The sequence below is a fragment of the Carettochelys insculpta genome, chromosome 4 (genome assembly GCF_033958435.1).
Source record: "Carettochelys insculpta isolate YL-2023 chromosome 4, ASM3395843v1, whole genome shotgun sequence".
Lineage (NCBI taxonomy): Eukaryota > Metazoa > Chordata > Testudines > Carettochelyidae > Carettochelys > Carettochelys insculpta.
The window spans coordinates 54,909,243-54,921,410 of record NC_134140.1 but is presented as its reverse complement, the minus strand read 5'-3'; the positions used below and the strand labels follow the sequence as shown (position 1 = coordinate 54,921,410).

At 44.5% G+C, this 12,168-nt stretch overlaps 1 protein-coding gene across 10 annotated transcripts in view; it reads right to left on the bottom strand.

Moving 5' to 3' along the window:
* SLC7A2 (solute carrier family 7 member 2) overlaps window positions 1-11,540 on the bottom strand; it is a 109,500-nt gene extending 97,960 nt beyond the window's left edge. For all 10 annotated transcript variants that reach the window (XR_012645378.1, XR_012645375.1, XR_012645377.1 and 7 more), the window contains exon 1: window positions 11,254-11,540. The gene's annotated coding sequence lies outside the window, so the exon portion shown is untranslated. The remainder of the gene's footprint in view (window positions 1-11,253) is intronic.
* Between the last annotated feature and the right edge of the window lie 628 nt (window positions 11,541-12,168).

Genomic DNA, 12,168 nt, shown 5'->3' with positions numbered 1-12,168 from the left:
AGCATCCCACTCAAATATGTATATGACACTGCCCAAAATAAAATCTCATGCAAGGAACTTGTAGGTGAAAATTTATCTGTCATGGAAAGAAGGCAAAAAGTATGGAGATATGCATCTCACAGAGCTGGAAGGGACCTCAGGAGATCATAAAGTCCAGTCCCATGCCCTCTTAGCAGGACCAAGCATCTTCCTTTTTTTTTTTCCCTCCATCTATTTGCCCCAGATCGCTAAAGCCTCAAGGACTAAACTCACAAGCCTAGGTTTAGCAGGCCAATGCTCAAATTACTGAGCTATCTTCCCCACAACCCCCCCAAAAAAAGTAAATAGAGAAGGTAGCAAGCAAGCACCAAACACAGACACACTGTTAACACTGCACATAGAAAAGCTTCTGGGTGGTTTTGTGGTAAGTGCTGTCTCAAAGGCATTTGGAGCAAAGAAACTTCCTCCAGTATTCAGGCAACACAATTTTCTATGGTTCCTTTAAATAAACAGACTCCAAAGACATCTGACTCATATAATCAATTTTTCCTCCTACGAGAAACAACCTGCAGGCCCCTGACCTTGAGCTAAACATTCAGGGCAACAAGAATTACAGTAGAACCTGAGGAGCCCCTCTGGAATGGAGGGTGTTCATAACGCTGAATAAAACTTCATGGTTGGTCTTTCAAAAGTTTTGAAAAGAACATTGACTCAATGAGGCTTTGAAACTTTACTAGGCAGAAGAAAAAAAAAACACTGCTTTTAACATCTTAATTAAACATTAAACCAGCACAGAGCTTTCTTTCTTTGTCAAATCTTTTTTAAAACCTTTTCTTAAGTGGTTTACATTTATACTGTACTGTGCATTTGTTTTGGTGTGGTATTGTTGGTTTGTTTGGTTTTGTTCGTTTGTCTCTGCTGCTGCCTGATTGTATATAGTAGAGTCTGAACATTCGCAAGGGTTCTGTGTTTTGAATTTTCAGGAATACAGAGCGGGTGTGTGCCCAGGGCCCCAGGGGAAGCACCAGCTGCAGATGCTCCTGCCCGGGGCCCTGGGGGAAGCAGCCACTTGGCGGCTCACTAATAATTAATTCACGAACATTAAGTTTGCAAATTGTGAGACTCTATATACTTCAGTTACAAATGCAATCTGTGGTTGACAGGTCAGTTCCTAACTGGTGTTCATAACTCTGAAGGGCAAGCATGTATTTTTCTTGCTCGGGATTTTTATTACTAGAGTTTATAAAAACCAATGTTCCACTCTAGCCTAAGACTCATTTCAACAGATGTACACGTGCCTTGCTAAGTAGAAAGTCCAGGAGGTCACTATTAGAAAGTTACAATAGTTGCTTATTTCTCACATCAACAATTAAGAAAATCTATAAACAAAATAATAACCTCCATAAAAACATGTAATGTCAGCTGCAGACCTCAGATGGCATTTCTCCTCCAGTCACATTCATCTAACTCAGACTTGACTCTTAACAGCTCTTTAAATTGCTCTCCAACCAATGACATTCTTTTGCTTCTACTGAACCTGTGGTCAATTGTGTTTTTAGAGCTTTGAAGACCACTAACTTTCATGCTTGCACCACTAACCAATACCGTCTTACTGTTTTCTAGTACTCCCCTACCTGTCAAGATCTGTCAGCTTGTCTTATGGGTCGATTGTAAGATGGCCTTGGAACAGGGACCATCTCATTCTGCATTTCTAGCACACCTAGCACAATGGGAACCTAATGATAATTAGCAGCTCTTTCATTTTCATTTCCCTCAAGTATTGGCCGCTGCATTTCATTTCAGATTGGTACTGCTAATCAGGCTTAATTTTAAATTAGAAAGTTTAAGTAGGCAGCCAGCCTTCTCCTGGGCTCCTGCTTTTAAGTCTTCCAGCTCTTTTATTGCCACCCTGTATTTCGGATTCCATCTCAAGGCTGTTAAGTCTTCACTCTCTTGGAGTCAAGGTTCTTATGTGAAGACCCACATTTTCCAATATCCCTGCTGCTGGTGAAGAGTTTCGCACTGAAAAGAGGTATGGAACATAAGGAGGAAGCAGCCTAGAACTCACACTTTCTAATCATGGCTCTACCAATAACCTGCTGCTTGACACTAGGGCTGTTTCTACACAGGCCACTTCCTTCAGAAGTGGCATGCTAATACAGGGAGCAGAAGATGCTAATGAGGCGCGGATACAAATTCCCCATGCCTCATTAGCATAACATCATGTGATTTGGAGTCTGGAAGACTGTTCTTCCAGACTCCAAAATGCCGTGTAGAAGCACAGCCACTGGGGGGCGCTTCTGGAAGGAAGTCCTTCTTCCGGAGGTCCCTTCTTCCTGAAAATTTTTGGGAAGAAGGTGCCTCCAGAAGAAGAACTTCCTTCCGGAAGCACCCCCCGGCAGCCGCACTTCTACACGGCGTTTTGGAGTCCGGAAGAACAGTCTTCCGGACTCCAAATCACGTGACATTATGCTAATGAGGCAGGGGGAATTTGCATCTTTCGCTCTCCGTTTTAGCATGCCACTTCTGAAGGAAGTGGCCTGTGTAGAAACGGCCAAACTGTGTCTGAGTTTCCCTATTTGTAATGTGGGAAAATACCTATCTACCATCATAGAAATCTTTGGCTGAGTTCGTTTGTATAGTGCTTACCTCACATAAAGTTCAATGTTTGGCTAATGCATATACAGTATAGTAACATTTAACAGTTTCCAGAAACAGAAGTTTCTTACCTTGCAGAAAAGAATGGTGTGCAACTGGGAGTTGAGGGGAATCATCTCACTGATCCCAAGCTTGTTTCCCTCCCTCCTTCAAGATTTTTTTCGATAAAGGAAAATATAAACACTTCCTTTTCAGGCACACCCTTTCTAAAACTGGGGGGAAAGGAATGAAACACTGCAAACCCCTTTGCTTCCCCCTTCTCAACCTATCAAATCCACCCACATTTAATCATTATATAAGCAGCTTCTACTAAAAGATTCTCAACTAAAACAAACACATGGCCTATTCCACAGGTTTGATTTTTAGCTTGGGATTCTTCCCTCACACTGAAGGGTTTCTTAAGTATTTAGCTTTTCCACCCAAGGACACTAATTCTGTTCACACTTTCCAAGCAACTTCTGATCTTGCCTCTCTCTTCAGTTCATATTTTCTCACTTCTTTCAGTGATCCCCCAACACTATGTTTAAGCAACGGTTAAGCACTGCGTTATGGGTTCAGTAGTGACTTAAAAGGATGAGGGCTAAGTACCAAATCTTTGATGCAAAAAAAAGAATTATGTTTCCACAGAACACCATTTTAAAATCATGACTCCTTGACTTGTGCAATCAATAATTCAGCCTTGGTACTGTACTTCTTGTGCTATATTTTACAAGATTATTCTCATCCTTCGGCTTTTTAACATCAACCCCATTGTAGCAACTGAGTGACAAGTCCAACTGTGGTTTTACCATTTCATTAGGAAAATCAAAGCTTTCTTTCTCAATTGTGCAAAGCTGACAGCAGACAGCTTGTTTTTTTGAGAATTATGTATTTCTAGTCTTCTCAAAAGATTCAAAATTACAGTGGTGCATTCCTGCAAAAATAAGATGTGAATAAAGCAGCCCTCCAACTATTTGTATAGAATGTCCTCAAGCCAAGGCCTTACATTTGTGCCACCACTCACCAGTGTTCGCTCTAATTTTTTTCCATCCATGGGTGAAATAACTTTTTTTATATTCACCAAGGCATGCACGGATGTGCGCTACCAATAGAAATACATGCTGCCCACTTTGGGTGGCTGTGGATGCTCTGCTTAGCTGGACAGCATATGACTCTCTCCCAGGTAGCCACCCAAGTGCTTAGCTTACAGGAACACTGCCACTCACTAATTTTACACTCAGCATGTTGCAAATGAAACTGACTTCAACCTACAGTAAACTCTTATATCCAGCAGTCCTGGGACTGGGAGGTTGCTAGATATTCAAATATTCTGGATAATTGAGAGGAATGCCTAGCAATGCATAACACTAAAGAAAAACAAGGTTAGACATTAAGAAACAAAACAGAAAAATATGGAGAGTGCTTTATTTAGCAACAACAGTAGTATTGTACACTGTCATGTTATATTGTATTTTCTGTATATATTTGTATTACTTTCACAATACTGTACTTATGGAAAATATAACTAAAATTTACAAGTTATTTGAGAGTTCCAGATAATAGAATGCCGGCGATGAAAGAGTTTACTGGACTGCAGTTTAGATTTCATAAACCTTCATATTTGGGGCTTAATTCAACCTTCAGTCATGTCAGCAAAAGGCTCTTCTCCAATTTCAATGGGCCCCACTAGAGAGAGCCCTGTAATTCAAATTTATATTCACTTAAACGTTTCATTTCTTAGGTCGAAAACATCCTTTCCTAGAGGCTGATTTTGTTTTTGGAAAAAGCATGTAGGTTAGCGATATAGTTTGGCCTGGGAACTACCAACAGAAACTGCAGCACAATATACTGTTGTGTTTCCAGGGGCACTGGTTCTGATTTGATGACGTTATGATCTTTGACAATTGCCTAATGAGCACATATCTGCTAAGGAAGGATAGGCTGCATGAGTGGATGGTTAAAGTGCAGACTCCTGCAAACTTTGCACACATGTTGGGACTTAAACAAAGACCCTAGAAGACCCTGTTGAACAGGAACTACAGTAGACCCCCAGCTTACAGGGAGGTTGTGTTCCTGCACAATCCCACGTAAGTAAAATTTCATGTGACTCAGGGGAGCCAGGAACCTGACCAGCGCAGCAGCACTGGTTAGTTTCCTGTGAACAGCCTGGAGCTGGGAGCCAGGAGCCAGGCTCCAGCTCCCTGCTGAGGGAGACTGACCAGTGCTGCAGATCTAGTCAGTTTCCTGTCTCCTGTGAGAGGCTGGGGGTCAGGCTCCAGCTCCCCCCACTCAATTCTGCTCAGTTTCTTCTCTCCTGTGAGCGGTGGGCAGCCGAGAGCCAGGCTCTGGGCTGCTCACCACTCACAGGAGACGGCAAACTGATGAGCGCTGCAACACTGGTCAGTTTCCTGGCTCCTCTGAGCGGCGGGCAGCCTGGAGCCAGGCACCAGCTCCCTACCACCATGAGTCGCGTTAAACCGAGATACATGCACTCAGGTTGTGCGTATCTCAGGGCTCTACTGTATCTCCATTGCACTCTGGACTCAATTCAGCAAGATATTTAAAGAAGTGCAACTTTAAGTAATGAATAGCTGCATGGACTGAAATGGACATAGTTATTCACCTGCTGAACCTCTGTCTCCATGTAAGTCCCCACAAGTGCACTGCCCAGGCGACAGACATCATGCCTTTACCTACATCCAGGAGGAATTCTGAAACTCTCTCACTTTTAGTCCAGGCCTTGCCTACATTATCCTGCGTATCAACTGCACTTACCTAGCAGATTTGACTAAATTCAAGTACTTGGCAGTTCTTTCATTCAGGAGTCTCTGTGTGACCCGTGTCATACAGTGCCAAAACACCTTGCACAAAACAAGGTCCAGGAGGTCTGGCAAAAGACCTCCCGGATGCCCCCAACTGTGCTGCAAAGATGTTTGCAAGAGGGACCTCAGTGAGGTAGACATCGAGCCGGACAGCTGGGAGGAGCTGGCAGACGATCGCAGCAGATGGAGGCAGGAACTACACAAGGGCATTCAGAAGGGTGAAATGAGAATCAGACAGCTGGCAGAGGAGAAGCGAGCCCACAGAAAGCACAGTAAGGACCTGCCAGACACCCACTACACGCACAACAGATGCCGCAAGGACTGTCTCTCTCATGTGGGCCTTCACAGTCAACGCTGCAAATGATGATTCCAAATGGAACTACGAAGGGTGCGATCCATAGTCTATGCAGACTGAAGGATGCCTACTAAGACTACTAAAACAAGGTACTGTTTATTTTAACAGGAGGACAAAGAATTTAGAGGGAAAATAAATTACAACATGCTTGTCTATTGTACCTGAAGACTATTCCTATGTAAATCTAGGCAGTCCTAACTTCTTCAGACATCCTTGTGTGTAACAGTGCCTCTGCCACACCATTCTCCCCTCTTGAGAGAAAAGCTCTTTAAAACAATAACAACAACAACCAGGGCAAAATATAGTACAGGATCATGGATGTTCCTGGACTAGAGAGCCTGGTGGCAGGGGGCCAGTCGCTGGGAGTCGATCTGGGGTTGGAGCCAGCAGCAGCAGGGCTGGTATCTAGAACAAGTGGCAGCAAGAAAGAGCAGCAAGTAGGTGGACAGTTTTTGACACCCAGGCCAGCAGCAGCAGGGGCAGGGCTGGCATCCAGCAGCCCGGCCAGGGCCAGACACAGCAGCGAAGGTGCAGGTGTTCGGCAGCTCACTGGCCCCAGGGTCCAGGCCACCAACCTTGCAGGCTCCATTGCCACTTGTGGTCCTGCTGCTGACCCGGGGCTCCACAACCACCTCCAGCTGTGGCTAGGGTACCAACTCTCCTGGACTAGATGAACATTTGTGGCATTGGTGTCCGATCAATCTAGTCCAGGAGAGTTGGCAACCACAGGACCCCAACCTGGGTCAGTGAAGGACACGAACAGGTGTGGGGAAGGGGCGCAGCTCAGCATCCCCATCCCAAAAATAGTTCCAGTACCACTGACTACAATGTAAACCAGAATTTGTAAATAAGGGAGGGGCTGAGACTCAAGCTCTTGCGAGCCTTGTCAGGTATGAAAACAAAAAAGCAGTAAAGTAGCACTTTAAAGACTAACAAAATAATTTATTAGGTGAGCTTCCATGGGACAGAAGAAGTAGGTCTGTCCCACCAAAGCTCACCTAATAAATTATTTTGTTAGCCTTTAAAGTGCTACTTTACTGCTTTTTTGTTTTGATAGCACATAGACTAGCACCACTTTCTCTCTGTTACTTGTCAGCTATGGTTTTTGCTGGGATTACACAATTTACCAATGCTTTAGCCAACAGGGGGTCAAAGGGCTACATTCTTAACTACTAAAAACTCCCACTAAGTCATCCTCCCCCATTCTGGAATGAGCGAGTCCTGTTTTTGATGTCCCTAATAGACTGCTGACTCCTCCAGGCATCCTTAATGCTGTATTGGCTGCAATGCTGGTCACATCACCAGAAGAAAACAAATTCAGGTTGTGACACTCAGAGGCAGATTTAAGGGTGACAGTTCTGAAACAAAAAAATTTAAAAAAAAAATCAAATGGAGAGAGAAATCTTTGAGCTGAAATTTATTTTCAAATTTGACTCCATTAACCATGGATTAAATAGAGACTGGGAGCGGCTCGCAGTTTACAAAGGCAGTTTCTGTGCTCTAGGTGCTAATGTCTCCCCATTAGACTCTGACAAAGGCTCATATCCCCCTGTCCGATCTGACTGTTTTTTTCTTCTTTCGATAAGTACCGTTGATACTGGGCCATTTCCACCTTGCTGAATAGACCTTGTCAGCTCTGGCCCTCCCTCTTACGGGGACCCCACTCTTTAAATTCCCCTCTGAAATCACCACACCCCACTCATGCATCTGATGAAGCAGGTCTCTGCCCACAAAAGCTTATGCTCCAAAATATCTGTTAGTCTATAAGGTGCCACAAGAGTTATGGTTGTTCTCGAAGCTACCAGCTAACACGGCCACCTCTATGATAGGTTGTGATAAGTTATTCTGTTAATGACTTAAGAGTTTGTGTCTTATTGAAGAAGAATTTTCACGCTGCTTTGGAAAGAGAGACTGCTGAACTCTCTTTCATATTCAAATTCGACACATTAACACGAGGTTTGAACCAGGACGCAAATTTTCTGGGACACTACAGTGGCTCTTTTGCATACTTGGCTTAATCTAATTCTTGACTCCCCCACCTCCCGGCCCTCTGCTCTTTGATTTGCTCACCTTGATCATTTTTTTTTTCTGATTTGTCAACCTTGATTACTATTTTTGGTTCTCTGTGCCTTAAATATTGAGTCTATTCTGGTCTGGCTATGGTCTGAAAAAGTGGGTCTGCCCCACAAAAGCTTACCTAATAAATTATTTTGTTAGTCTTTAAAGTGCTACTTTACTGCTTTTTTGTTCAGGTTGTGATAATTTGAGATCATTTAAATATCATACCACTGCCAAAATAAAATCATTATGACTAAGAAATTAAAGTGTCATGGTAAATATGTATGTTTTGCTCCCCTTTCTCTGTGTTTGTCAGATCCAAACTTGTCTTCAATGGAGTGCCACACGTGTACAGGTGTGCAGAGAAGTGCACACAGATAGCTCCAGTTTCAGCACTGGACTTTTGCTTATAAAGTTTTGAGGGAAAGTGGATGCCTCTTTTTGTTTAGAAAACACTTAGTGGGCTGTGGAAGTCAATGAAAAGATTAATAAATATTAATTTCATTTATGTGTATACATTTTATTATACCATTACTTACTGTTAAAAGGGTTATAGGTCAAAGACACTTTATAAAACTCAGGACTTTTTTCCTCACTGATGAATCTAGCACTACGCACAGCACTGGATTTGTGTAGGTCTGTTGTGAAGCTTAAGTCATGTCTGTGCACACAGTGCTACAGAGGCCCATATCAGTGCTACAGAGGCCCAGTTCTACTGATACAGCTATACCATTGCAACATGTGTGAAGACACTCTATGCTGACAGTCATAAAAACCTACCTCCACGAGTGGCAGAAATCGTGTCGGCAGAAAATCATGTTGGCATGTATAGCACGGTACACACAAGCATTCACCCCACCATACCATGTTGCTCTGGGGGGTGGCTTATTCGTAAGCTGTCGCCTTAGATCAAATTTCATTTTGTTTTGCAGAAGGACTGCAACTAACGCTGGTTTCAATTTATTTCACCATACAAGGTAATCAAGGTGAGCATCCCGTGCTCATCCTCAGGATCCTTCTCCATAAAAATCTTAAAACAGCCCAATTCTCCTCTCACACAATTTTATTTTCCACTGACTTCAAACTTTTTGGCTCTATGACCAAAATTAGAGTCATACTCCATATAATTCTTAGCAGATACCATAACAACTTTGGATTTGGAACACTGTATCTATGTTTCAATAAGACAATTTTATTACCTTCTGTTATTTAGTTTTGTATCTTTAATGCCATGCAAACATACATATTGTGCCCACAACAGTTTTTTTCAGCAACTACCAGGGATACAAACTTTCTTGTGACAAAAAAATTCACGTTTTTCTGCTAAAAATAGTAATTATTTTTTAAAAATTATTTTTATTTTAAAAAATTGTACTTTAAATTTGGTATTATTATTACCTACACTAAGGCCTACATTTGCTCTAATCTTTTAAATCTATAAATTTAATGTATTAAATAAAACAAATGGCATATATTTGTGTCAAAGAAAGTCAAATTACTGAGCTGTTGTAAATCACTAGCTAAATACCTAGAACTAAAGTTTGTTGAAGTGCTAAATCAGCCCTTGATCACAGTAGTCTCTTCTCCAGGCATAGTGAGACCAAGAATACATTCATTATTTTAGTTCACCCAACAAGTTCAGCTCAATGACTAAGTCATTCAAAGTTAAAAGCCCAATTGGAAACTGAAAAACCAGGACAGCTTGTTTTTCACTTTCCATCTAAGAATAAAATCAAGGATTGAAAAGTAACAGAGAGATAGCCGCATTAGTCTGTATTCTATCAAAACAAAAGAGCAAAGTGCTACAAGGTGTGAAAAGATCAGATCTGATACTGTAGGGCTAAAATCATAAGGGACATGGTGAGTCGAACAGTCCAATTCAGTAACTACAGATACAATATTTCTTGGTTCAGTAAATCAGTTTTTAATACAAAACAAGTTTTAATAAACTTACTTTCATCCCTTATGTGTTCAGTAACTTTAAGACTTTTAATAAAAACATCTGAAATGCTATTTTGTGCATTTTTCATTAAATTCTGACTTCCATTCATGGTGAACATGATATAAATCCCACATAAAGAATAATCATCTAGTAAATCAGAAATTTATCACTCTGTTGTTTAACATTAAGAAGTGTAAAAATTAAGAATCTAAACAAATGCAGGTAAAATTATGTAATTGTTTAAGTAAATGTGTATAAAAAGGTGTTTCCCCCTTGTTAGCAGAAGAGTCCCAGTGAGGAGGAAAGGATAGATTTAGTTGTAAATCACTGGTTAAGTGGTTACCAATCAATAGAAATCAACTATTCTTTAGGAAAGTAACTAAAAATGCAAATCTAAAACAAGATTCCAACCAAAGATGTCAATCACTGTCTGCTGCTTCTCCTTTAAAATCACTTTGATTTGAACCAAGCCATTCTGTTCCAAGCACATTTCTATATTTAAACATGCAGCGCTGGCAGGGGAAAGGAAACCTGTCCTCCTCTAAGCTTCTTTTACCGAGCCGGAGAAGACCAGTTGTCTTTTCCCCGGTGCCCCACTCTCTGTCGAGAAAACGTTCAGGATTTCCAGATCTGAAGAACAAGAAGTCCTGTGGCACCTTATAGACTAACAGATATTTTGGAGCATAAGCTTTCGAGGGCAAAAAGAGCTTTTGCCCACCCAAGTTCATGCTCCAAAGTATCTGTTAGTCTATAAGGTGCCACAGGACTTCTTGCTCTTTTTGAAGATACAGACTAACTCGGTTACCGCCCCCCCTCCCCAAACAGATCTGAAGAAGTGGGTCAGTCCCAACAAAGCTCATCACCTAATAAATGATACTGCTAGTCTTCAAATGTAGCAAGACTGCTGCCTCCCCCCCACCCCCCCGAGAGTGCGGCTCCCCAGCACCTGCACCTGGACGCAAAGCGGGGAGGTTTCTTATGACTGTGCATGGAAGCCAAGAGGAGTTCCCAGAATGGGCGGGACGGCTCACACCGTCCCTGAATGTCACTAGCCAGATGAAGTTACCAGCTGGCCCCAGGCAGCCGCTGTGCCCGAGTGCCAGGGAGGCGGGCCGCCGCGCTCGGCCTCGGGGCTGAGGTGTGACGCGCGGGCTGCCAGGTGTGCATTCCCCGCAGGGGGGCGTGGGGGGCTCCGCTCGGACACTGCTAGCAGCGCCGTCCCCGAGTCCCAGCCAGCCCCATGCACACAGACAGAGGAGCTTTGGCCTCGCCCCGTGGGTGACTCCGGGGTCGGTTCCCCCGCCCCGGCAGCCCAGGGCCCTTGGCGGGAGAGCGAGCAAAGGCTGGCGGCTGCCCCCCACCCCCCGAGCTCCCGCCCCCGGCTGCCATGTGGGGGGGGGGGGGAGCGGGTAGCGCTCACACAAGCCGCCTGCCCCGTGTCGGGGCCGCGTCCCACTTACTGGGGGCGGAGGCGGGCCTGGCCTGGCCGGCGCGGAGACGGCTCCAATCCGGGCCGTGTGAGACGACGGAGGATACCCGGGTGCCCAGGCAGCTTCCCGCACGTGCGCGGCCCCAAACCCCGGCAGCCTGCCCCGCCCCGCCCCCCAGCGCGGGCCAATGGCAGGGAGAGGCGGTGGCTGGCAGCCGCCTGCTGGGGCACATCCCCTCGGGCCGGCTCTGTAAGTGGGGCCCCCAGCTGCGGGGACAGGGGCCCCGTTTCACGGCTGTTGCTGGCCTCGCCTCTCTCCCGCTGCCTGCTCCAGGCCAGCCTCTCCCGCGGGCCCTGCTGGGGCCGGTGCCACGTGCCCTCCGGCCCCAGGGAATGTACCCCCCCCCCCGCCTCCGTCACTTCCCGAGTGTGCCTCTGCTTGTACCCACAGCGCATACAGTTTGCCAGCGGGAGAGCAGATTCTCCGCTCTGGGCCAAGATCCTGCCTCTGCTAGAGGCTACAGCAGAGCCTCCGTGAAAAGTTCAAGGTACCCCACACAAAATACATTCCCCTTTAAGCTGCCTCCCCCTCCATGTGTCATACTCGTCTAATAGTAACACAGAGGTAGTCATGTTAGTCTGTATTCCAAACAAACAAACCAGCAGTCCTGTAGCACTTTAAAAACTGACAAAATAATGTATTAGGTGAGGAGCTGTCATGGGGGCAGACCCACTTTTTCAGATCTATAACATCTCCTGTAGACTGACAGTTAAATAGCACAGAGGTCCAAACTAACAACTCAGACACATGGAACTGAAGGCAGGGGTGAGTGTCCTGCCTGAGATCTTTACCAATGGTCACCTCTAGTAGTTAGAAATCGATTTAAACATTGGGGTTTCCACCAATGTTTTCCTTGTCATTAGCCATTGTTACTCTGGATTTTAT